This window comes from Globicephala melas, chromosome 6 (assembly GCF_963455315.2).
Source record: "Globicephala melas chromosome 6, mGloMel1.2, whole genome shotgun sequence".
Taxonomy (NCBI): domain Eukaryota; kingdom Metazoa; phylum Chordata; class Mammalia; order Artiodactyla; family Delphinidae; genus Globicephala; species Globicephala melas.
The window spans coordinates 13,446,737-13,472,334 of NC_083319.1; the positions used below are offsets into that span (position 1 = coordinate 13,446,737).

The 25,598-nt window shown below is 53.7% G+C and overlaps 1 protein-coding gene across 2 annotated transcripts in view; it reads right to left on the reverse strand.

Moving 5' to 3' along the window:
• The window catches only part of DAB2IP (DAB2 interacting protein), a 194,820-nt gene that overhangs the window by 150,846 nt on the left and 18,376 nt on the right, over window positions 1–25,598 (reverse strand). Inside the window, exon 1 of one of the 2 annotated variants that reach the window (XM_060300513.1) lies at window positions 18,372–18,545. The exons of the other annotated variant lie outside the window; for it this stretch is intronic. The gene's annotated coding sequence lies outside the window, so the exon portion shown is untranslated. Of the gene's footprint in view, window positions 1–18,371; window positions 18,546–25,598 lie in introns of those variants that run through there. 2 annotated transcript variants of the gene reach the window in all.

Consider the following 25,598-nt stretch of genomic DNA (forward strand, 5'->3'; position numbering starts at 1 on the left):
CGGCCATGGCTCACGGGCCCAGCCACTCCGCAGTATGTGGGATCCTCCCGGACCGGGGCACGAACCCGTGTCCCCTGCATCGGCAGGCGGACTCTCAACCACTGCACCACCAGGGAAGCCCCACCTGTGGTATTTTTTATGGCAGCCCTAGTGCGGTCCAGCCATGCTGTTGGAACAAGGCCCCTGGCCTGGCCATCTGGAGCTGACCTCAGGCGTGTCAAGTCAATCTCCTCTGCAAAGACGGGGCGAGAGGAGCTGTGGTCACAAGCTTAACAGGGACAGCGTGAAGCTCAGGTGAGGCCGAGAGCAGCCAGGTGGGGAGTGGCAGCCCACCGGCCCGCCAGCCCCTGTGCCCTCCCCCACACACTGTCCTTAGGAATGCACCTGCCTGGACTCCTTCTAAAGACTGTGAACATTAAAAAGCATCTGGACCTCGAAAATCACAGTTCTCCAGGAATGGACACTTGGGCAGGGGCAGGGTGTCAGTTCATCCTGGTCTCCCTGCAACTATAGTGGTTTTAAAACTGAAAGTCCCATGTCCTGGGAAATCCCTCCCCCCGCCGCCAGTCCTGGGCATATCGAGACGGCTGGTCACCCTAGCCAAGGGTCTGCCTCTCTTGAGGCCTCCATTTACCCATCCATGCGTTCATCTGACAAATATTTACTGAGGACCTACTATGTACCAGAAACAGCCAAATGCTAATGGCGAAAAGCCAGACAGAGAGCCTGTCCTCCTGGGCTTTCTGTCCTGTGAAACAAACGAAAACAAGCATTCAAAAAACTATCAATACACACACACGCACGCACGCACACGTATACACACATGGAAGTTAAGACTGTAATGCACGCTAGAGAGGAAAAAACAAGTATTGAGGCAGAGACTAACAGATCGCGGGAAAGGTCACCCTCGATGAGACACGTGGTCCCGGAGGAAGGTTATTTCAGGTGAGAGCTGAAGTGGGACATTCCAAGGAGGAGAGGGGACCAGAGGTGGACAAAACCAAAGGAAAGACCAGCGAGGCTGAAGAGTGGTGAGAACGGGGAAGGGGAGGTGAGCCGGGACAGGCCAGCCAGACGGCAGGGCCAAGGGCAGGTTACACGTGGCTCCCAGAGCGGTGGGAAGTGAGAGCAACTTGAACCAATCTACCTTAAATTTAAAAAAACCACACGCACTCTAGTGACTAAGTAAAGAACAGACTGTAGGAGAGCAAACAAAGGCGCGAGTCCGGTTAGAAGCATCCTGCAATCACCCAGAAGAGAGGACGGCAGCCTGGGTCTGGATCAAACTGGGGAACCGGGACTGCGGACGGATCATGGTTCTTCCCCATTACCCACCTGATCTTCCTCTTCAGTTCAGCAGCCCCTGTCTTCGTCCCAAGAAGACCCCTGGGAATCGGTCAGTCAAAGCCCAGGGGCCTTGGCAATGGGACTTACCCCGCCCCCCTTCCCCACACACACCCCACGGTACCTGTCACTTTCTCAGTCAACCCTGTCCCGAGCTGGCTGGGAATCAATCTCGTCCACGGGGTCAAGTGACTGTGAGCTTTCCTCCCGCCTCGGGGTGGGGCTGGGGTCCTGGTGGTACTTTGAAGCTATTAACAATTGACATCTGTTAATTATTAGTTCGTCCACCTCTGTTTTGCTTTCACTCACACCACTGCTCAATCCACCGGCAGCCCCCGGCCCTGAGAAGTGGAAATATTACCTCCCAACAGAGAGATGGGCAAGCAGAGGCCCCTCGCACTCTGGGGAGGGAGTGACTCCATCAGACCTGGGTTTAGAAAGGTCCCCTGGAGGTGGGGTGCAGGGGGAAGCAGGAGGCAGTGGCTGGGGCATCGCCTAGTGGACAGTGGGGGCAGGGATGGAGGTAGGAACCAGTGGCCAAGGGAACTACTGGTCTTTCACGGAGGAGGAAGGAGGGAAAGGAGGGGAGGCACCAGGCAGGGCTTCCCCAGCCCGGGTGGCCTGGCCGGCGCAGCCTTCACCTGAAAGCAGGAAGTCGGGGCTGGGGGAGGGGTGGTTAGGGGTGGGAGGAAGTGGTTTTAGTGGAAGGAACAGGATTTCCATGTTAGACCAGTTGATGTGCCTTCAGAACATCTGGTAAAAATCACTTCTCCATCTGGAACTCTGGAGGGAGGATTAGAGCGAGAGACTTACCGTCGGGATTGGAAGTAGTCCAGGTTCGGGGGTAGCTGACACCCTGAGCGTGAATGGGGTTCCCAGGTCAGAGGAGGGTAGCCAGGGTAGGACCCTCCAAGGGTCAGAAGGCATCTACATGCAAAGGGCCAGGAGGTGCAGTGTCTGGGAAGGCAAGAGTCGGGCAGCTGGAGGCTGGTACCCACCGTGGGAAGGCTGGCTGAGGCCCCGAACAGTAATGATATTATAATCATCGAAGATCCCATGTATCAGGACTTCCCTGGCAGTCCAGTGGTTAAGACGGGTTCGATCCCTGGTCGGGGAACTAAGACCCCACATACCATATGGCGCGGCAAGGAGAAAAAAAAAAAAAGATCCCATGTAGAGTTTCCTTCATGTGCCAGGTCTTGAACTAGGGATGTGATCATCTATCTCAATGACACCTGCATAAATCCTTTGGGGGATGGTACTGTTATCCCATTTTACAGATGGGAAAGTCAGCAAAGAGTGGTATAGTCACCCAGCTGGTCTTGAACCCAATCGGACTCTAGATCTCACACATACTTTTAACCACTGTACGGGGTCGGGGGGAGGGTCAGCGTTTGCTGACTGGTCAGTGGCGGCTATTGTCATTGGGGAAGGGGTTCCTAGGGGCCAGAAGGTGACCAGGTAGGGGCAGACAACTGTTCTTCCAGCTGGGAAGAGTGGGAGGGCGGCTCTGGCAACTTCCTCTAGCAGCTGGCCGCGGCGGCCACAGTAGGAGCCGCCCATCTGAGCGGAAGGACCTGGAAGGCTGCAGCGGGGGGCCAGAGGCGGGAAGGACCTTTAGTTCTTGTTCTCTAGGATCCAAACTTGGAAAACAATGACCGCTAAAAACGATTTGATGACTAAAATCTTTGACGGTTGCTAAGTTTAGCACCCAGGGTGGGGTAGGCACAGTGACGTACAACGTGCAAATCTTGACTTCCACCACCAGCCCGATGTCCTATCCGGGTCCCCTGTTTAACTCCTCTGTCTCCACACTTCCAAATAATAACTGGCAACCCAAATAGGGCTTAGAGATCAATGAGATGCAGATTCAGTATCCCATTAGTACCTAGCACCTAAGCTAGTAAGGGCAATGTTTAACCCAAAGAAATCAACCACTAATGGTGGAATTTCAGGCACCAGAGGCGGTTTACAGGAGCTCCTAAAATCATACCAGTTCTCAACCCGGTAAACAGTGATAAACACTAGGCACTCAAACTAAAACAGTGCCTGGCAGATGGTAGGCGCTCAATAAGCATGTGCCCCTGCAGGCAGGAGCCGTGCAGCTCACTGATGCCACAGTCAGAGGACAAGAAGGCCTCCCTGGAGCCTCAGAGTGCCAGGAAGCACAGCCTCCAACCATCACCTCTCATCATGTCCTATCGCATTATAATTTACCTGCCGGTTCCGTAGGATAGTATTATGTATGGCCAAAAAGGGCTTCCAAGCACATGTATTTGGTCTTTTGAAGTTTGGAGGAGTCTTTCGACATTATTTAGTTTCAACCCAGTTGTTTTCAAACCTTAAAAGCCCCTATAGGGCTTCCCTGGTGGCGCAGTGGTTGAGAGTCCGCCTGCCGATGCAGGGGACGTGGGTTCGTGCCCCGGTCCGGGAAGATCCCACATGCCGCGGAGCGGCTGGGCCCGTGAGCCATGGCCGCTGAGCCTGCGCGTCCGGAGCCTGTGCTCTGCAACAGGAGAGGCCACAACAGTGAGAGGCCCGCGTACCGCAAAAAAAAAAAGCACATATAACACCAAAACCCAGACCCAACAAGGGATGGCACCCAGGCCCTCAGAGCACATGCAGACCCTGCCTCTCCCAGCGAGGCGCAGACCCCTTTCACTAATCAATTATGCCGCTCTTTCCTGCTGAGCCAAGCTGTGGCTTCGGATCCTTCTCAGGGCCCAGGGTCTGCTTGGTTTTGTTCTAGGATATGATGTGCCTCCAATGTAAATTCCTTCTTTGGAGGAAAAAAAAAAGTGTCTACAAAAATCCATTGAATTTACCAGCCATTCATGACATGTGCATCGTGTTTCTGGGCTTTCTGTTGTTTTTGCCTGTGTTTGCTCCCTCTTCTTCTGGGGCCAGTGCCCCAATCTTCCCTGGGGACCCACTTCCTCCACTCCCACTGCAGTGGAGAAACAGAGCTTAGAACTGGGTGGAGTGAGAGGAGAGAAACAGATATCACGGCCTAACTCATTCAGTTACGGTCCATTGCACTTCCTTGGGTTCTGTAGAAATGCGAGCCCATAACACCCCTCTAAATTTGGCCAGTTTGATGGGATCTTTGCCTCTTATGCCTGAAAGACCCCTAGCTGACCACACACACACACACACCAAGCTGGGCACTGAGGGGTGATTCCAGGGTGACAAAGGGTCCCTGTCCTTCAGGAGTTTCCCAGTCTAACAGATGGTTACACAGACTCAAGGAACCAGTCATAGAACCAACTCCAACTAAGATGGTGATGGAACAAGAGAAACCACTCTCCCCTCAAAGGGCTCATCCCCTCCTCCGATGGGCTGACGCTAAGCCTCCCAACCCCCCCCCCACTACAGCCCCCAGGGGTCCTGGACCTGGAGTCAGGAGACTGGGAGTCCGGTGGGAATTTGGACAGATCACCCTGGGCCTCAACTTCGTCATCTGTAAAATGGGGAGGAAAATGCCATGTGACCCCCAGGCAGGGAGTTGCAGTGTCCAGGTCTCACGGAGGGAGCGGGGGAGGGCAGTGGTTAAGACAAAGGACAGGCCACCTCTGGGGCTGGACCCTCCTTCTCCCTGGGTGAGGGAGGGGTGGGGGGGTGGAGAGATTCCACTGAAGCCCCTGTACCATGCTGCCCCCGGCCCCCGTCCATATAAGCTCCAGGTGAGAAACCTGAGGAACCTTGTAACCCAGGCTTTCCCTTCCACGTCTAGAACACTCACTCATTTGAAATTGGGCCTTTTCTGGGCATTTGCTGGGGACCGTTTCTGGGAGGAAATGCCCACACTTGCCTTTTTATCCACTGAGCAGGTAAACCTCCCAGTCCCGCGCTGAGATCCTCCCTTCATGCCCTTCCCAGCATCCCACTAAGCAGGCACCCTGACCTGCCCTCCCCTCCCAGGGGACAGCAGTGCCCCAGGCAGCAGGGTCCAGGGCCAGCACTTCAGGCTGCCCAGAGGGACGGGCAGGCCGATTCACAGCAGCTGCTCTCCTTCAAGGCTCTCCTAGGAGTCGCCACTTTCTCCCTGGCCCTCCGGGAGGCCACATGACAACTGCCAGGGTCAGGGTCAGGCTGGGGCCAATGGCCAGGACTAAACGCCCAAGGTGAGGGCTGACCAAACCCATCAGATCTGACACTTGCCTTTCAGCTCTTCTTTTTCCTACAGTAAACCTGCCCCAGTTCCACAGTCAAGTGAGCTCCCGTGCCACCCGTGCACTGTCAGTATGAGAGGGGACCAATTCAAAGGCAAGAACTGTATCATCTACCACACCACCCTCACCACCACCAGCAGCGCCGCTGGCCGCCCACAACACCCTTGAAAACACATTCGTGGGCATCCCCCTGCCTCTGCACCGGCACTCTCTCCTAAAACAATATTCAGCAGCTCTGAATCACCAAAAGCAATTACTCCAAGAAGGAATTTAGGCAGACAGGCACTAGAATAAAGACAGTAGATAATTCCCACTGTCAGGTAACGGCTCCCCTGAGAATTTCCCATAATAAAAGAGGAATCAGAAAGAGAGCATTTTTTCCCCAGAAAGGAAGGGGAGACTGTGCATCGATAAACAGAAGGCTCTTCTCTTCTCTGCTGCCTCTTCTCCCCTCCCTCAGCTGTGCCCCCGCGGGACCAGAGCACTGTGGAGTCATGGAACCCATGGGGATCGCTGGGGGAGGCAGGTGGGGCCGAGTTCCGGGGTCCCAGGCGCTGGGGACAGTGCTGGGTTCACAGAGGACATTTGACTCTCGTGTCCTTCCTTGGGCAGGGATGCGGACTGCGCCAGGGCTCCTGTTACACACAGGCTCAGGGATGCATGATTTGGCAGTTAACCTCTCTCTGTTTCATGTGTCCATCTCATTCCCTCAACAAGGCCAAATGCTCTTTGAGAGCAGGTCACAGCCAGCCCTTCCTTGCCACCTGGCCCTGAACCCCCACATAAAGGACCTGCCACTTAATCCAGGAGTTGATGGAGACACACACAGGTTTACCTGGGGCCAGTTACTTGGTTTCCTTGACTGTCAAATGGGGAGATACCATCAAACTACTATATAGATGTCTACAACACTACATCCCCCAAGACGGTCACAAAGCTTTGTCAATAGTTATTCCAGGAAGAAAGTGTCCTAAGGTCAGAGGTTTGAAGAGTTCTGGGGCAAACAAAGTTCGACAGATTTCTGAATTGCAGAACTTCTCAGAGCCTTTAAAATTGCCACTGTGGGTTGGTACTGTACAAATGGGCATCAAGTATGCAGCCTTTCCCAAAACTCCTTTTTTACAAAGTATCCTCCAGACTGCCATTCCATGGGACATACCTGGGCCAACAATAGTTGCAGACAAAAGGCATAACAAGGATGCAATAAGGCATTTAAGGGGGACTGGCTGGTGGGGTGGGAGCTCTAGGAACATTTCATGGAGGGCACAGTGCTTGAGATAAGTTCTGAAGGAACAAGGAAGGGCAAAGACAGGGACATTCCAAATAGAGGGGACTGGCCAGCAGGAGCCCAGAGGTGGGAGAAGCCTGGGCATGCTGGTTCTGGTTGTTATCTAGACAGAATGAGGTAAAACAAATGGGGAGGGTCTTGGGGTAAAGAACACAGTAAGGGATTTTTTAAGATCCTTAAATAAAAACAATGGCTTACTTGTATGAGTACTTACCATGTGCTGGCATATGTGTAGAACAATTCTTACAATTCCTGTGAAGCAGGATCTATTATACCCCCCTCACTTCAGAGCCAAGGACAAGTTAAATGACTATGCCAATTTATGCAGCTACTGAGTGGCAGGGCAAGGACTGGAAGCCCCCAGGACATCAAGTTCAGAACCCATGCCCTTGGGAATTCCCTGGCTGTCCAGTGGTTAAGACTCAGCGCTTTCCCTGCTGGGGCCCAGGTTCAATCCCTGGCGAGGGAACTAAGACGCTGCAAGCCACGAGGTGCGGCCAAAAGAAGAAAAAGAACCCATGCCCTTAACCACTGCACTCCCCGCCCCAGAGCCACGAGGGGCAGGGCAGAACCCAATGCCACCAACACCAGCAACGTGTTTAGAGTCAGTGATTCCTTGCCACGTGACACCTTCTCCCTACGCCTTGGTTTTGATTTATACTCCATCGGCCAGTCCTCCCCAAATACGTACACAGGTCGTTAGTTCTGAATATTTAAAAAGAAGTCTTATCAACCATCCTTCCGGGAACGGGCAAGAAGGTGCCCAAACAGCATGCTGGCACCCAAAGAAACAGCGGCCAAACCATCAACATCCTCAACAAGATGTATGTTTCCCAAGCACGTGGCTGCAGCTTGATTTATGGGGCCCATTAAGCTAGTCTAAGAGGGAGGCGACCTCTCAAGGCGGGAAGGCTTGTCATCTTCATCATCAGATATTTCAATAATCATCTCAATCACAGAAAAGAAGGCACAGGCCATTTCCTGCGCTTGCAAAGGAAAGGAAGTGAAATTGTTTGCCTCCATTCAATTAGGTAATTAACTAGACAATGCAAAGAGAAATTCCAGCAAGGATATAAATACTTAAAATCCCTGCACTAGTTAGTGAGGAGGATGTCAACAACAGGATCTCTGGTGGAGGGGAGGCGAGGGCAAAGAGGCGTGTCCCAAGCTAAAAACAACAGCAGGCAGGCAGCAGTTTTTAATGACAGGCGCTTACCCGGAGCCAGCTCTGTGATAAGCACTTTACCTGCATTACCTCACCGACGCCTCAAAACAACTCGGTGACGTGGTCACTATTATCCTCGTATGACACATGGGAAAACTGAGGCACAGGCAGTGAAATGACTTGCCTGAGGGCACACGATGGAAGTGACAAACTGAGCTCTGATTTCAAACCCAAATCTTCATCCATACCCTTCCCCTGCCTTTTTAATGGCGTGCCCAAGATAAAGGGGCTCTAGGGATGTACAGGTCTAAAGGGGGAAACTGAGCTAGGATTGGACATCACCCCCCGCTCCTCCCCAAGTGTCCTGACTGCCAGGCTTGGGGCCTCCCAGCTGACGGGGCTGCAGGGCTGCCACAGAGACCCAGGCAAGCTTGGGAGAAGTGATTTTGCAATCCTGTCTGCAGAAACCAGGGCAGCTGCCTCCAGCACCACTTCCTCCAGGAAGCCCCCCTGATACATCACCCTCCCCACACCAACCTGTGGCCTCTCCAAGACTGGGCATGCTTTCTCCCTAGGAGTGGACCCCGGAGGTTCACAGGAGGGAGGGGGGAGCCGAACCTCACATTGGTTTGAATCTCTCCACCCACCCCCTTCACCCAGCAGGGCTGCTTCAGTGTATGCTTCAACATACACTCACCTCAGCAACTTAAGCAAAAACAAGCTCTAGTGTAATGTGAATGCTGTGCATTTCCAGCATCTTCTTAAAGAAATCTCTTCCTCTGTCATACCTTTTCTCTATTCATCCCTGTAGCTCACTGAAAAACCCACATTCAAAAACCTTTTTGTTTGGTGGATTTGAGTCACCCTGTATCTTTACAAGAAAAAATAAATAAGTGATTCATATAGTCTCTTTATATCAGACTTTTCCATACCCAAAACTGCCTTCCCAGAGGCAGTAAGTTTGGAAAGGGCATTGGCCAGAGTATCCCAAGACCAATGTAAAGCTGACTGAGAAGGCCCTCGGTAACAATAATGCAAATAGTGAGAAGTAAGAACAAAATCACTAGCATTTGTTACGTGTTTACAAGGCACAGACACTGTACCGTGTTCCCTGGCACCATGTCTAGTTTTAGCCTAACAACAACCCTAGCAGATAAGGATGATTATTATTCCAAATGGACAGATGAGAATACTGAGGATCAGAGAAGTGAGGTACCTTTGTCCAAGGCCACAGAGCTGGTAGGTGGAGCAGCTAGGACTCCAATCCAGGTCTGTTTAATGGACCCCAGACTAGCCCCTACCCTTAGCCTCTCCAAAATACCAGGCCCCTCTGCGGTGGGAACAAGCTGCTTGCCTCTTTCCCCACCTCCCACCCCAAGCCCAGGATTCAGCAGCCAACAACAGACCCCTGTTCCAAATCTGAATCAACACAGTATTGGTCACTCCACTCAAAGGGAAATGACCCCAGCAACCATCCTGCCTTAAAGGCACCTTCCGGGAGGGGAGGGGTGGGCAGGGGAGGATAGGAAAGGAATTAACATCAAAAAAGCCAACAGTTACAGGGGTTGGAAAGAGACAGGCCAGGAATGGCTTAATGTGCCCTTTCCTCCTGGAGCTTGGATACAGCCGTACCTGCTCTCCTCTGTTCCCCATCTCTGACTGCTCGTGGCCAGTGCTGGACGGGGAATATGGGGGATGATGTCAATCTAGGATTCCTCATTCACCCCTTTCCTGCTCCTTACTTGCTTAATCACACCTAATTTCTTGGTATTTATGCTTTCACAATCCCACAGGAATTAGCCCAGCAGCTGGAGGGCAGAGAAGCACAGTGACTGACACCTCGAGCTGTGGAGTGGGGAAGATTTTCATTCAAACTCTACCTCTGCCCTGTCCAAGCTGGGTGACCTCCTCTCTGGGCCTCAGCTTCCTCATCTGCAAAAGGGAGATGATAACAGGACCTCACGGGTCTGTTGTGAGAATCAAAGGGGCTGATCCTGGGAAAGTCTTGAGCCCAGATCCTGGCTCATGGGAAGTACTCAGAAAGCGTGAGCTGCCAGGAATGATTTTTACAGCCCAGGGAGGTCCTGCCTCTTGCACAGAGCCAGGATGAGACAGAACAAACACTAAAACCAGGTTCAAGCTGTCTCGACACAGAGCCACTCTCCTGGAATCTGTGAGACGGCAGAGTCCAGGAGCTTGTCATGGCCCAGCAGCTTCCAGGTCCACAGTTCACAGGCCAAGTACAAAGTCCCAACCCACAGGTTTGTTTTTCTTATACAGACACACACACACACACACACAATCGACAAGTGGCTCAGAGTGAAAGTTCCCAAACCTTGGCATCCTCCCCCATCCCGAGGTGAGTAGTGATCTCATCCCTGTGACTACGCCAACGCCAAGAGCCCTCGCCGGGAACCCGCAGGCGCTGCTGGCTCCCAGCCCCAGGAGGGGCCAAGGCTGCAGAACCAGGATTCACACAGAGCTGGGAATCCCTGCGCTTGGAGCTCAGAAGCAGAGTGGCTCTGAAAAGCACAACAGTGTTGCAGCCAAAGCCCAAGACAGGGCTGGAGATCGGGTCTGAGTCCCAGCAAACCCAGGCCTCTGTCTGCCCAACTCTAAAATGGGCGGACGACAGATTTTCAACGGTCTGAGAGATCTGGTTTATCTCCCATCCTGCCTACCAGGGTCTCCCCCTATCTGGGGAAAGAGCAAAGAGCTAATAAAGGTTTGGGTTAGAGGACAAAGGGCACTAAAATGTGTGGAAGGAGAGCCTGGTGGTCTGGGAGCTTGCCAGGGGCAAGGAGGCACTAGCGCAGCCTGTAAAAGTTTCAATGAATCAGGCCAGGAGAGAAGAGCCTTCCCTCAAATTCAGCCACCGCCTCCTCCCTCTCCTTTAATTCCTCCAACCACAGCAAGGACAGATAGACAGACAACCAGGAGAACCTAGATTGGAAACAGGAAGAAGCAGAGAAACCCAGATATAGACTTTGCTCCAGAACCCAGAGGCAGCAGAAAATGAGTCTCCCTCCTCTACAGTACAGGTTCCAGAAGGAGATGTGGGGAGGGACAGGGTGTCTTCTGAGGATTTAAATAAAAATCTACCCTACTGGGACTTCCTTGGTGGTCCAGTGGTTAAGACTCCACGCTTCCATTGCAGGGGGTACGGATTCCATCCCCGGATTGGGGAACTAAGATCCCAGATGCTGCGTGGCACAGTCAAAAAAAAAAAAAAAAAAAAAATCCCCGCCCCCTCCCCGCCCCACCCCCACCCCGCCCCGGCAAAAAAAATCTGCTCTACCAAACACCATAACAAGACACCCATAGCAAAGCCGGGGGAGCACGCCATCACACGGCACTTTTGATAAAGCATTAACTGCTGTGCTCTGGAATCCTCAATGGCTCCCCGTTGCCTATAGTATCATGTTCACGCGCCTTATTATGACATTCAAGGGGTCCGACTTGGGGTCTCAATGGTACTTTTGTGCTTCACTCTCATCACTACCCCCACCTCCCCACACACTCCCGCTCCAGCACGTACAGCCTCCCACTGCCCCCCAAGCCCTGGGGCCTTGATCCAGCCTGCGTCTTCCTTGTTGCTGCTTCGCTTAGTAATCTACCCCTATTGTTTCAATCAACCCCCTTCCCTCCTGTAGCCTGTGGACTTTAGACTTTATCTGGGCTCCTCGCAGGGGCCCAGGGAACAGACCTAGGTTCTGCCACCAAATACAGAGCACAGCCTCCAGCAGAAATCGGGCGCATGCCGCCACATGCTCCTTCATAAAATGGGCAGCCCGACCTCCACCCACGTCAGCGGCTCAAGCCACTCGAGTGAGATAATGGAGCCGAAGGGCCGCGAGCAGCCTCAAGTCTGACACAGACCCGAGGGATTAGGATGCCTATTTTTAACTCCCCACATCCTGGCTGAAAAGCAAATCCCTCACACACCCTGAAGATCCCTATCAGGGGGCCAGCGGAGCCTTTTGGGAATTCTCTCCTCGCGGAAGCAGCGCCAGCTTTGATGGATGGGAAAGGCTCCGAGATCGCGGCTCCATCCAGAGCCAGCTTCCATTATGTCTGGCTGGGTCCTCACTGCTCCCGTCAGACAGCCATTTCCTGGTGGACTCAGCTGTCACATATTCTCCAGCCAGTGACAGTCAGACAGGGTCACCAAAGATGCTGAGAAGGACCATTCGCTCATTTACTTATTCATTTACCTCCATGCTCCCTCCCCTCCCCCTCTGAGGAGGTGCGACCTAGGGTGGCCCAGAGGAGTCAACCCTGAGGCACCTGTGCTAAGATGCTCAGTCCAGGGGCAGAGGCAGGGGTGGAGACAGGGGTGAGAAAACAAAAGTGAGCAGGACATTCAGTAACAAGGGCAGCACGGGAGGTGACAGGACTTCAAGGGCCCCTGCCAGCGTCTAATCGGGCAAGGGACTTGGGCAGCATCTGAACCGAAACCCAGACTATCATCTATCTCACTTCTCTCCCTCCAGCATTCCTTGAACCTTACTCCAAGATGGGTCTTCAACAGCCACCGTGACCTACAAGGAGATGGGAGCTCCCTCCTTGGGGATAGAGAGCTCCTCCCCGGTCACCTGGCCCAGCTGTGTGGGTGTTGACTAAAGCCTGTTCTCCTTGGTCCCTCGTCGCCCACCTGATACTGCCTGAGTTCACTCTCAGCAAATGATACTAGCGGGGAAAATGACCCCAACACAAGAGCCTCATTCTGAATGGGGAGCTGTCACGATGGAGAGCCTCTTCCTGGTTCAAAAGCCCTCGCTGAACGCAGGGACAGACAGTTTCCCTGGAGATTCTGACTGCAAAGAACTGCGCATCCCTAGAAAAGTCAAGGGAATCCCTGGGTGCCTCTGGGGCCATGTCTCTGGGCCCCCGACACAATCCGCATGACCTTGCAGACCCTTTGTAAATACTTTACAAACTCTCTTCTGAATTCTAGAGAATCAGATGAATCTTGGCTATGCTGCTTTGAGACCTGAAGTACAGCCTGCAAGCAGGGGAGCTGACAAGGTACCCTTTTCAGACCTGGTTCCAGGCCTCTCTGTCTTTGATTCCACAAAGCCAGAACAGACTTTCTTAAATAGCAAGAATGAGCCAAAGGAGGCAGAAAGTCTTTCCAAAAACCAAAGCCATCCCTCCGTGCATCCCTTGGCTGGAGCTAGCTTAACCCAGAGCCCAGACAGACAGGACCCCCACCTGTTTGCATGGGGAAGCGGGGTGCAGGCAAAAAGCTCTGAGCCAGGAGCGTAAAAACCAAGCCCGATTACAAGCCAGTCCAACTCTACAAGGCTTTACGAGCGTTTACTAGACCAAGGAAGGCCCTCGCCAGGCCCCACCCACTCCGTGGGCACCGAGATGAGAGATAAAGCCAGGCCTTGCCCTCAAGAAGTTCAGAATCCATCTCTGGAGATGGACAAGCTGATGACAAAGTGTGAAGCAAGGGAGTTGGTAAGAGCTACAAACCAGAACCGCACAGGGGGATGTCTCCCCCTTAGCGATGAGACTAGCAGAAGTGACATTTGTGCCAGTCCCCGAGGGGCAGTTAGAATTTGGGCAATGAAGCAGTGGTTGAGAGAGAACATACAGGAGTCACAGTTGGAGCTTGAAGAACAGAGAGAGAAGAGGCAGGGAGGGAAGTGGGAGGAGGCCTGGGGCCCTGATGGCCAGGCCAGAGAGCATGGGTTTGATCCCGTGGGAGGGTGACAGGGAGCCCCACCCCCAGGGAGGGGAAAGGAGGCATGATGGACGGGGAGCTGAGGGCAGGTGGCTGGCAGAGGCCACGGTTGACAAGGGCCTGCTTTACGAAGCCAGGCTGCTGGGAGCCCGCCCTGGGCATGGAGGACAGGCCACTGGAAGCCCCCAGTCCTGACACAGACTCCAGTTGGGAGGGGTTGGACTCAAGGAAGGCTGGGGACGCCCCATGGAGAGACATGCAGTAGCTCAGGAGGTAGATGAGAGACTATGACATTCTCTTGGTCTCTCGGCCAGGGTTGTCCCGGGCTGAGAGAGGGGCTCGACTGGGGCCCCAGCTCCCCCTCAGCTCCCATCCACACTCCCAGTCATTCCCACCATCACCCTCCTGCAGTGTTCAGAGTAATCCACCTCACTCTGCCCCGGGCACCCTCCTGCTGCCCCCCCACTGCACCCCAGCTCCCCAAGGGCCCCGGACACTGAGCCCACAAACGCCCTCCCAGCTAGTTTCATAACCAGCCCCAGGGCAGCACTCTGCTCTCCAACCCCACCAACAACTCACCCATGCCCCGAGTCCATCATGGAAGCCCACGCCCTGCCCCCGGAAATGCAAAAAAACAAAAAAGGTAACCTGTGTATGTCAAGGTTGGAAGGAATCTCAGAGATCTAACCAAACACCCCCCACCCTTTCTAGACAAGGAAACTAAAGGTTTAAGGGATGACCAGCCCTGCCCAGGATCACACAGCCCAGTGGTGGCCCAGTCAGAACCCAGGTCTTCCAGCATCCGGGCGAGGACTCTGGCACCAAAGCCACGACCAGGTGGGGCAGAAAACAATGAGGTGTGGGAGGCAGCGTGAAAAAGACCTGTGCTTATTGTCAAGGGGCCTGGGTTCAAGTTCTGACTTTACCATCTCCCCCATGCACCCAGACGGTAGAGCTTTGGACGTGTCACTGTAGCTTCCTGGACTCCAATGACCTCTTCCGTAGAATGGATGTTTACTAATTCGGTGCTTTCAGGAGATCAAACAGGATAAAGGTGAAACAAGTGCTCTGTGTAAAGCAGGGCTAGGAGGTTGGGACTGGGACCCAGCCGAGGCCGGTGCAGGCGATCGCCGTACCCCACACCCCTCCTGGCACCAGCCCTACCCAGCCAGCCGCAGCTCAGCTGTTTCTCTAGAGCTGCCCACGGACCAGCAGAGCAGCCCTCCAGGGAAAGGATGCATTTCCACTGGATTTAAAACACCAATGCAGGGCTTCCCTGGTGGCACAGTGGTTAAGAATCCCCTGTCAATGCAGGGGACACGGGTTCGAGGTCTGGTTTAGGAAGATCCCACATGCCGCGGAGCAACCAAGCCCGTGCGCCACAACTACTGAGCCTGCGCTCTAGAGCCTGCGAGCCACAACTACTGAGCCCACGAGCCACAACTACTGAAGCCCGCATGCCTAGAGCCCGTGCTCTACAGCAAGAGAAGCCCGTGCACCGCAACGAAGATAGCCTGCTCACAACAACTAGAGAAAGGCCGCGCACAGCAACAAAAACCCAACGCAACTAAAAAATAAATAAATATATTTAAAAAAAAAAAAACAACACCAATGCACACACAGCAGACCTACCCCATTCCCCTCCCCAAGAAGCTGGAGCACAGCACTTCCTGTCTGGGAGATCAGAGGCCATCATGGGGCCATGGAGGAGGAAGGGGTGTGTGTGGAGGGGAGTCCTGCCCACCTGTCCGGGGTCCCCATCACCCGTGCTGAGAAATCTCAGCACCAGAGCTTCATCCAAGGTGCACCAGTGCTTCTAGAAAGCAGAGGCCAGATGTCTGGGGAGATGGGGGTGGGGGGAGGGGTGACGAGTAGGGCCATGCACATCCACTGTGGCAGGAGAGGCCTCACCAGGGCACTCTGTCCTCCTAGGGCCTGCCCCATAATGCGTGACATCCACCCAGTAGCCTTCCACAGCCCATCACAGACAGCAGTCACCCCGTATACTGGGGGTATAACATCTTGTCCCAGGAAGGGAAAGTAACCAGCTCAAAAGAGTGAAGCCAAGGGCTTCCCTGGTGGCTCAGTGGTTGGGAATCCGCCTGCTAATTCAAGGGACACGGGTTCCAGCCCTGGTCCGGGAAGATCCCACATGCCGCGAGCAACTAAGCCCATGTGCCACAACTACTGAGCCTGTGTTCTAGAGTCCGCGAGCCACAGCTACTGAGCCAGTGTACTACAACTACTGAAGCCCACGCGCTCTAGGGCCCACGCTCTGCAACAAGAGAAGCCACCGCAATGAGAAGCCCACGCACCACAACGAAGTGTAGCTCCCGCTCACCGCAACTAGAGAAAGTCCGTGCGCAGCAACAAAGACCCAGAGCAGCCAATAAATAAACAAGACTTGAATTCAGATCTCCTGGAACCCACATGCCACATTCTTTCCCTAAGCATGCCTTGGGGCTGCGGTTCTCAGACTGTGCTGTGCGTGAGAATGGTCTGGGGAGTTTTAAAACGTGCAGATTCCTAGGTCTGGAGTAGAGGCGAAAGATCTGCATTTTAATAGGGGCGCCAGGTAATTGTGAGAAAAGCACTGCCAGCAAACACCACAGACTGAGACACACACACACACACACACACAGTGTGTGGGCACAGTGGACACGCATGCCAGCACAGAAGTAACGATAAAGGCAGATGCTAGCTTTGGGATGCAGCCTAGCTCCTTATGTGTTGTATGACCTTGGGTAGGTCTCTTAACCTCTCTAAACCTGTTTCTTCATATGTAAAATGAGGATAAGAAAAGATTCCACCTCATGGGGCTGCCTTAAGGCTGCACAGAAATAGTATCTGTACAAGCTCTCAGTACAGGACCTGGCATATAATAAACACTCAATAAATGGGTGCTGTGATCATTGCCAGACTCAGTTCAGTGTGTTGAACGCCTCAGGGAAGGAACAGAATGCCAGGCATCAGGGGACCACAGTGAATAATTGAGCCAATAAGAGATGCCTGAAGGGCTGTACTAGAACCAGTGGGTAGAAGTAACAGGGACACAGATTTCTACTCCAAACAGGAAGAATTTTTTCACAGACTGGAGTTGCCCAATCATGAAACCAGCTGCCTAGTGGGCTGCCACTCAAGGATCCCAGCAAAAGAGATTAGATGCTCTCCAGGTGGAGATGCAGCTTCGGGGAAGGAAGCATAGGGATGGGGTAGCTCGATGATCTTGAAGGTGACTTTGGCCAGGTTCTACAGGTCAGCCCCTCTCCCTATCGTGCTGGTTAATTAGTGCACTTGCACTTCCCTGATATTTGCAACCGTAACCACCAAGCATCCAAATGGGATGGGAAGAGATCAGTGGTAGACAGAAGGCCTTATATCTTCCGAATAATTCATGACAAGGAGGGGGATGGATGGGGCTGTCTTAAATCGGAGGCTTACAAACCCAGTGAAATCACATGCCTTGGAGAGTATGTGCATCTGTCTACTTTTCTCAAAAAGGCTGGTTAAGAGGGGCTGGTCCACACCAACTTTTGAGAGGAGAGGAAACTGAGTCACAAAGGGTCTGGGGCCCTCAGGCAGCAAAAAGGCCCAAGCTCCAGGATGCAGACTGGCAGCCCAAGGCTGTTGTCCTATGAGCCAGATGCTTTCCATGCCTAACCTCACAAAAGCCTCACCACATCCCCCTGGGGTGGGAACTTTGAGCTCAGAGAGGTTAGGAAACCTGCCCAAGGACACACAGCTAATGAACAGCAGGGCTGGGTTTTTCCGGGCTCCAAAGCCTGTGTTTGGTATGCTTTTAACTCTCAGGTGTACCGTCTTAGGTCAAGAAAACAGAAAGGCATTTGGCTTTGACATTGAGGGGAAATAAAGATGATCATTAAAAAGGATGATCCTCATACCACAAACCTGTGACAAGCTACCTGCCTATTCACCCTCAATCAAAATTAATTACCCCCCTAAGTAGCAAAAGAGGGCAGGAGAGGAGAGGCGCAGTTTCCATATGACTCAAGCCAGACAGCTCAAAAGAATAGACCGTTCAGAAACAAGAAAAGCCCACGGTGTTCCTACGAGGCTGGGGACTGGCACCTAGATGGCTTTGGTCCCTGTTCCCACTCTGCTTGCTCAAGATGTTTTCTGGAGGGTAGGGTTCCAGGCAGCCCAGGAAACAGAAGAGAGATCTCACTCCAATAACCCCGCCCCCCGAAAATTGAGGAGTGGCTACTGGTCGAACAAAACAACACCCAAAACTTGGGTGCCCCGGGGTGCCTGGCTCTGGCCACAGAGGAGTGGCTGCCCAAACATCAACCCCCAGGAGTAGATGAGGAAGGTCCGAGGTTTGGGGAGACAACTTGGAATTGTTAGAGTTGGGAGGCTGCAGAAAGCCCCCAGCCAACCCCCACCGGCTGCGAGCCCCAGCTGGGGCTGCCTTCCTTGTAACACCGCGCGGTTCTCTCCCAAGGACCCAGCTGTCTAGAGAGGCGCCCAGGAAAGTTTAAAGGGTCAACTCACCACGCAAAGATCCTCGCAGCATAGGGGGCTGTAGGGTAGAAGAGGGGTGGGTAAAGCAAAGTCGCAGCCCACTCCTCAGTCAGGCACCACTATACCACCCATCAGGGTCCCCAGGTCCCCTCGAACCCCGGATCCCTCTAGGACCCCCGCAAGACCCCGAGGCCCCCTCATACGGACTCGCGGGGGCCTAGCTCTTACCTCTACTCGCCAGCCTGGCCGCTGGGCTCTGCCATCCCAAAGGCACCGGAGCCCGAGCAGCACAGGGCCAGAGTCACGAGGCGGCGAGGTCGCGGGGCGCACGAAAGTTTCAGTAGCGCCAGCCAGGCGCAGCGGAGCGGAGCCGGCCAGGCAGGCGCTGGACCCCGCCAGGCAGGCGGCGGACCCCGCAGTAGCGCGCTCTGGCCGGCTCCGCGCCTCCGCCTGCGCCGCGGTGCTTGGGCTCCCGGGCTCCCCCGGCCACTCTGCCAGCCCAGCCCCGCCAATCGCAGGCCCCGGCACCCGCAGCTCCGCCCGCTGGGCCCGGACAGAGAGGAGGCGGGGAGGGGAGGGGAGGGAGCGCACCTGTTTGGCCAGTCGACCCCACTACTACCCGCGCCGGCCGGACTGGGCAACGCAGATCCCCTCGGTTGACGGCACAGGCTCCTGGTCCCCTCTTTTGCCCCGGATCTGGGCCGGTCCACACGCCCACTCCCCTTCCCCGGCTCAGCTAGCTTGCTGAGCCCCTCTGTGTGGCCGGACTGCGCTCTTTTCCCGGGATTTCAAAGGTAAAATCCCAGCTTTAGCCCAGGGACTATGCAGATACCAGACTGAGGAGTGGGCTGCGACTCACTCCTCTTCCGCTCCACACTCTCCTCTCCCGCAAGGATCTTCGCGCGTCCGGTGACCTCTTAAACTTTGCTGTGCGTCTCCCCTTGATCTCCACCCGCGGGGGCCGTGGGCTGATGCTAGGTCCAGAGCTCCGGGAGAGGACGGCGGTGGGGGGGGGGGGTCTGGGGGGCGTCACAGGGAGGGCACCTCCAGCCCTTCCATCAACAAATTCTCCACCCCATCTGGGTTCGGGCAAACATCTCCAGAATGCTTGCGATCCGTTTCAGCAGGTTCCCCTACTTCTCTTGGGGTCACAGTCAAAATTAAAGCTGGACGATTTTACTGTCCCATAATCCAGATAGGAAGACTGAGGCCAAGGGCAGGCAAAGGCTTCTCAAAAGAGGTGGCGAGACTGCGACTTCTTGCGAACCAAAGATGAGCTTGCTGAGAGCGCCTGACTCTTCTCCCCAAGCCCTGCTTGGGTTCCGACGCCTGCGTTCACCTTCCTTCGGCCCCGCCCCCCCGCCACGGACCCAGGGTGGGGAAGGAGAAAGAGGCGCCAGCAAGTGCCTGGGAAAAGCGAGAGGCGCGCCGGCTGCGGCCCGGCCTTACCTCGGCAGTAAAGCGTGTCCTCGCAGAGCGCGCCGGCGGGAAGCCCCAGCAGCGGCAGGGAGGCCCAAGCGAGCGCGCGGGAGGCCGCGCCGCGGGCTCCCATGCCGGACGGCCTCGGCCGCTCCTCGGCCCGCGGGCCTTCCGCCCTCCGCGGCACTTGTGGGGACCACGCTGTGCCCGCGGCCTCGGTCTCGGTTTCGGGGGTGGGACGTGGGCCAGGCCCGGGGTGGGGACTCCCGGTGGGGTGGGACTGTCGCGGCCGGCTCCTGGCGAGCGTAGGTCGTGCTGGGCAGGACGCTATTTTTAGCAAGAGCTGCTCTCCCAGTTGGACGGACAGAACCAGTTAATTCGACAGTTCATGAAAGGCCTGCACTGGGAGCTCCCCGGAACGGCAGCCGCAGCGCTGCTGAAAGCTGATCCTTCGCATTCCTGCCTCGGGAGGCGGGAGGGCGGGAGGAAGCCTCTAATTCCTGAGGGAAGCCGGCATCCTCTCAAGGCAGCTCCTGGGTTCCAAGGGCACGCCCAGGACAGGGCTCTCTAGATGGACTCTGAAACCCGCGGGTTTTCCTCCTCCTGACCCCAGGCCTCAGACTTCCCACAAAATGCCCACCCGAGGTCCCACTCTCCCTACTGGTCTCCAGTACTGGGAAGAGCCCCCAGAAGTGGGATGTGGCACACACACTTCACTCAGGATCTACTTGCTGAAAGAAGGAAGGAAAAGTGAAAATTCTGCACCAGAAAAGCTGGAGGATCAGGTAGAGGTCTTCAGAGCCTAGGCAAAATGGGATGGACGGAAAGGTGGCTTCGAAATGCTACAAGAACACCTTCTGTCTGTGTGACCTTGGCAAATCATCTCACCTCCTCTGTGCCTCAATTTCCTCTTCTGCATAAGGGAGTCTCGGGAGCCCAAGAGACTGAGTGTGAGAAAGTCTTTGCAAACAAAAGCATGACGTGGATGTTCATGTAATGAGTGATGAGAGGGACACAAGGATGAATAAGACACGGATATGCTCTCAGGAAGCCATTAGCTCTTCTAATTCAAGGAGGTGCTAAGAGCCTAAAAAGGTACAACTTGACCGTATATTAGCCCAAGGATAGATAAATAGGCCAATGGGCTAGAACAGAGGCTGCAAAAATAGACCCACACATATATGGAAACTTCATACGCGGCAGAGGTGGTGCTGCAGGCCACTGGGGAAAGGGTGGACTTTTCTATAAATGTTCTTTTATGGAGCAATTGGATGTCCATGTTGAAAAAAAATGAGATGGAATCTCTACCTCACACCACGCATAAAACAAAATCAATTCCAGGTGGATTAAAGAAACTTAAATGCAAAAACTTTTTAATAGGGAAAGGTTTCTTAAAGACACAAAAGGCTTTTGAGCTTAAAGACTCAAACTATCAAGAAAAAGACTGATACATTTCATTAAAGAACATAACTCCTGTTTATCAAAAGAAGACATTTGGAACATGATATCCCAAACATACAAAGATCTACAAATCAATTTTCAAAAGAAAACTGGATCAAAAATACGAACAGGGGGGCTTCCCTGGTGGCGCAGTGGTTGAGAGTCCGCCTGCCAATGCAGGGGACACAGGTTCGTGCCCCGGTCCGGGAAGATCCCATGAGCCGCGGAGCTCCTGGGCCCGGCCCGTGAGCCATGGCCGCTGAGCCTGCGCGTCAGGAGCCTGTGCTCTGCAACGGGAGAGGCCACAACAGTGAGAGGCCCGCGTACCACAAAAAAATTAAAAAAAAGAAATAAAAAATATAAACAGTCAATTCCAAGAAGGGGAAACATGAATGTCCAATAAACATATCAAAAGAGATTCAGCCTCACTCTTACTCAGGGAAATGCAAAATAAAGCCAGAGGAAAGTGCATTTCACACCTGTGAGATCGGCAAAAAGCAAAGGGGAGGACGGCAGAAAGTGCTGATGAAGGTGTAGGGCACAGAGGACGCTCATACGCTGCTGGTGGAGGAGAAATGGTACCGCCGCTCTGGAGGACAATTTGACAGCATCTAGAAACGACGCACACACGCCAGTGACCCAGAGACTTGGCTTCTGGGATAAGTCTAGAGAACTTCTTGCTCATTGCAACCTCGTTATCCTAGTAAAGAATCTAAAACAGCCTCAATGTTTGTCAGCGGATGAAATGCATAAACAAGTTGTGGATAGGGCAGTGAAAATCTATACTGCAGTGAAAATGACTAGAGATTCCTTATGAATCATTAGTGGGGGGATGGGGAGTAAGTCGCAGAAGATCAAATGGTATGATACCATTCATGTAGATTTCTAAAACATGCAAAACAAAATGATACCCCATATTGCTAGGAATGCACATATGTGGTAAAAGTGTAAGGAAACTTAGAGGAATGATAAAGAAATACACCATTCAGGAATTGTTTACTTCTGGGGGGAGAGGGAGATGTGAAGGATGATGGGAAAGCGTTTCCCTTAGATTGCTAAGGTTTTATTTCTTGACCTGAGTGGGAAGTACGTAAGTGTTTGACTTTTCAGAACATTTTTAAGGGTACAGAGCAAGCATGATGGTATAAAATATAAAGTCCCATAAAATCCACTCCTGCTCTGAACGTCAATGTCCTTATTTGAACGATGCAGTCATCGTATCTGTGAAGTGCTCAGCACAAAGCCTGACTCATGGTGAGGTTCTCAGTAAACCTTAAGAACACGAGTAGCCTGCTCCCCAGTCTCCACTGGGGCCCTTCATACCCTAGTCCCAGCCAGGTGAGAGTCCCCCACCAGAGCACCGTCATGCAACCAGGTCTCCCAAACCCCCAACCTCTGACATGCCTTCATAAACGGTTCATTCTTCCTGGAATGCCCAGTCCTCACCCGCTCTGCTGGACCAAGCCCTGTTTCTCCTATTACGGTCCAGCTCTGGCCCTGTGAGGTCTTCATCAACTCTCCCGGGCAGCGGGTTCCCACGGCACCCGCCCACCGCACTATCCTTGTTTATCACATTGCGGATTGTTGCACCTGGGTACGGATCCGTCTCCACCCCGAGCTGACTGCGAACTCCTCCAGGTCACTAACCTTGTCTGAGCTACCACTGCAGCCCCACCACCCAGCCTCAGGAAGGTTTGGTGAATGAATAAAGCGGGTAACTGGATCCAGATACTCAGAAACAAAAGAGGTCATGTCAGACTCTCAAAAGGAAAGCAATCCTGCTATATGGATAGGCTGCTTGGTCTTCATGGAGTGTTCTTGGAAGGTAATGTGACCTTTGGGTCAGAGAGACCTGGGTCTCTCTGGCTGAGCCACTGGCCAGCTGTGTGACCTAGGGCGTGCTATCACATCCCTCTGAGCTCAGTTTCTGTGTCTGCACAACCAGGACGTGACCAGGGCTGATTGCCAGGGGGTCTTGCAAGGATTCAGTGAGATAACAGAGGCAAAATGCATGGCCCCATTCTTGGAACAGGTAGCAATTATGTGAATATTGACCAAGAGGAAGATGTTTTCAGGGGAGGGCGGAAGGAACCCAAGTGGGTTACTATGAAAGTTGTGCGGCTGGTGAAAGAAATGCCAGGGTGGGGTGTTGTCCAGTTCTGAACAAAAGCATGCACCTGGAGGCTGGCCCAGACTCTTCTGGAACAGTCAGAAGTGTGCTCCGGGTCGGTGCTTCTCGTGGTCCTTCCTCCTGTCCTTTGTCCTACCTCTGGGTATGGGGCTGCACAGCACTTCAGGGCCACAGACCCTCCTCCCTGTCCCCCCACATTCACTCTGGCCCCCTCCAATCTGTTTTCACACGTAGCCCAGGGATCCCAATCTGGACCCGTCTTTTCCTTGCCAACTTCCATCTGTAGGGGCGACAGACCCTGTGGCACCGTCCCCAGGGACGCGTCCGAGGTGATTTACCAAATGCGTCTGCGCTCTGTATGCAAAACCCACATACGTCCACTGTCGGGAGCTTCCACCAAGGCAAAGTACAGGCTGGCAAATTGCTTATAGTCCAGACTCTGCAAGATGAGTTGGCCGGTGTCACACGTTGTACAAGCAAACAGATATACGAAGTCGACAGGGCTATGTGGTCACCGGAAAAGAACAATACTGGGCGCTTCATGGGTTCGGATGAGATTTTCTGAACTAATGAGCCAATCCTCTTTGATCCAGATCGCACTGGACAATGTAATGTTATCCTGGTGACATGGACGTTAGCCACTGTTGGCGCTTTGTCCCATGAAAACGGGCATGCAAGGCAGGAATCCCGTCCAGCTTAAGGTCGGCCATCTCAGTGCTTCTCAGGAAGGTCACTGATGACCTCCTTGGTGGTAACACCAAAGGACACCCGTGCACCTTGATGTCACCTGGCTTCTTGGCCATACTTCACCCCTGGAAAATCTCTGGTGCCTTCTATCTCACCATCCTCTCCCAGTTTTTCTCCTAGTTCTTTGGTCACGTTGCCCTCTCCTTGGCTACCTCATTTTACTCTATCGGGCTACAAAAGCTGGAGTTTGAGATTGTCTGCATCCCTTTTATCCTTCCAGACTCTCTCTGTGGGCAACTTCAACTGCATCCAGACCCATGGCTTCAATTGCTGTCCTTGTGCTGGTGATTCCCCAATGGTTATTTCCAGGCTGGTCCAGACACTGGCTGTCATCTTTTGCCTGAACTTCAATAAAGAACTGAGCTGGCTCTCTGCATCCACCTGGCCCTCTCCCCGTTGCCCCCTGTCTCCTCCTTGTGGGGTTTTCAAAGCTCAGATCCAATCCTATTCCCTCTACCCCTACTGGAAAGCTTTCAGTGGTTTCTTGTTACCTTCATGTGGCCTACCAGACCCTGGGTGGTCTGACCCCTGCCCACCCCTCCAGCCTCCTTCCTTGCCATCTCCCCTCTCCCCTCTCCGCCTTCAGCCCCCCAGCCAGCTTCCAGGTCCCCAAATATGCGATGCTCCTTCCCGTTACACAGCCTTTCCACACGAGACTCCCCTCTCTGGACCACTTTCCTCTGTCCCCTCCCATCCTTGCCTCAGTTGCTTCTTCCCCTGGCAGCTTCAATGCCGCGTCCTTAGGGAAGCCTTTTCGGGTTTTGCACGCTACGCATCCCGGGTGTTTACTGAAGTTGGCGACTGTACCTTTACTGTGTGACCACCGGATGAGCGTGTTGCCCTCCCAGGTCTGGACGTCCCTGAGCACAGGGATCACGCCCGGTTTCATTCATTGTTGTATCTCTCCCCACCCCCAGCAAAGGCCTCAGCCCATAGTAGGTGCTCCAGGTATGTTTGTCGAATGAATGAGCGAAGCCGAGTCTGCTCGCACACCTCCAGTGCTGGGCTCTGTTCATCATTGTTGGACACTGTCCGTTGCCAGAAGTTTCTACATCTCTGCACATTGGTACGTACACAAGTGCGGGGTGCTTTGCCAGGTGCTTCGCGTGTTCTCTCGCTTAATACTCACAGCCACCTCTGAGCATGCTCAGAGAGTTTAAGCAACTGGCAGAACATCACGGGGCACGCGAATACAGAGCCTGTCCTCAAACCCGCGTCTGTTTGGCTGCAAATACTGGGCTCTATAGCCTATAATGCCACACCACCGTTTTATAGTCGTACAAACTAATCAATGACTTAATCGCTTCTTCGGGCGGTGGGCCCTCACCCGATGATGGAAGTGAGATTCAAAACCACAGCGACTGAGGTATCATAGAACGAACACCCAGGCCCACAGGCACCCCCGGGCAGGGGTGACATGAGAGGAGGGGGAGGGAAGGGAGCAGAGTGAATCTCCGATCCAGTGTGTGCAGGACCCTGAGGGTCACGGAGGATAAACAGTAAAACGTGTAAACCTCACTTCCAGCTCAGAGGTGGCTGAGAATCAATTACGCAGAGAGAATGCAGCTGCGCTCAGACACTGTGAGTTACACTGGGCAGGACGATGCTCCGGTTCCCAGGACAGGCCTCTCTGAGGAGCCACAGCCCAGCCGGACTTTAATCAGTCCCCGATGCTTCGATACCGCCTTTATAGCTTCTCTCACACTACCACCACCCCT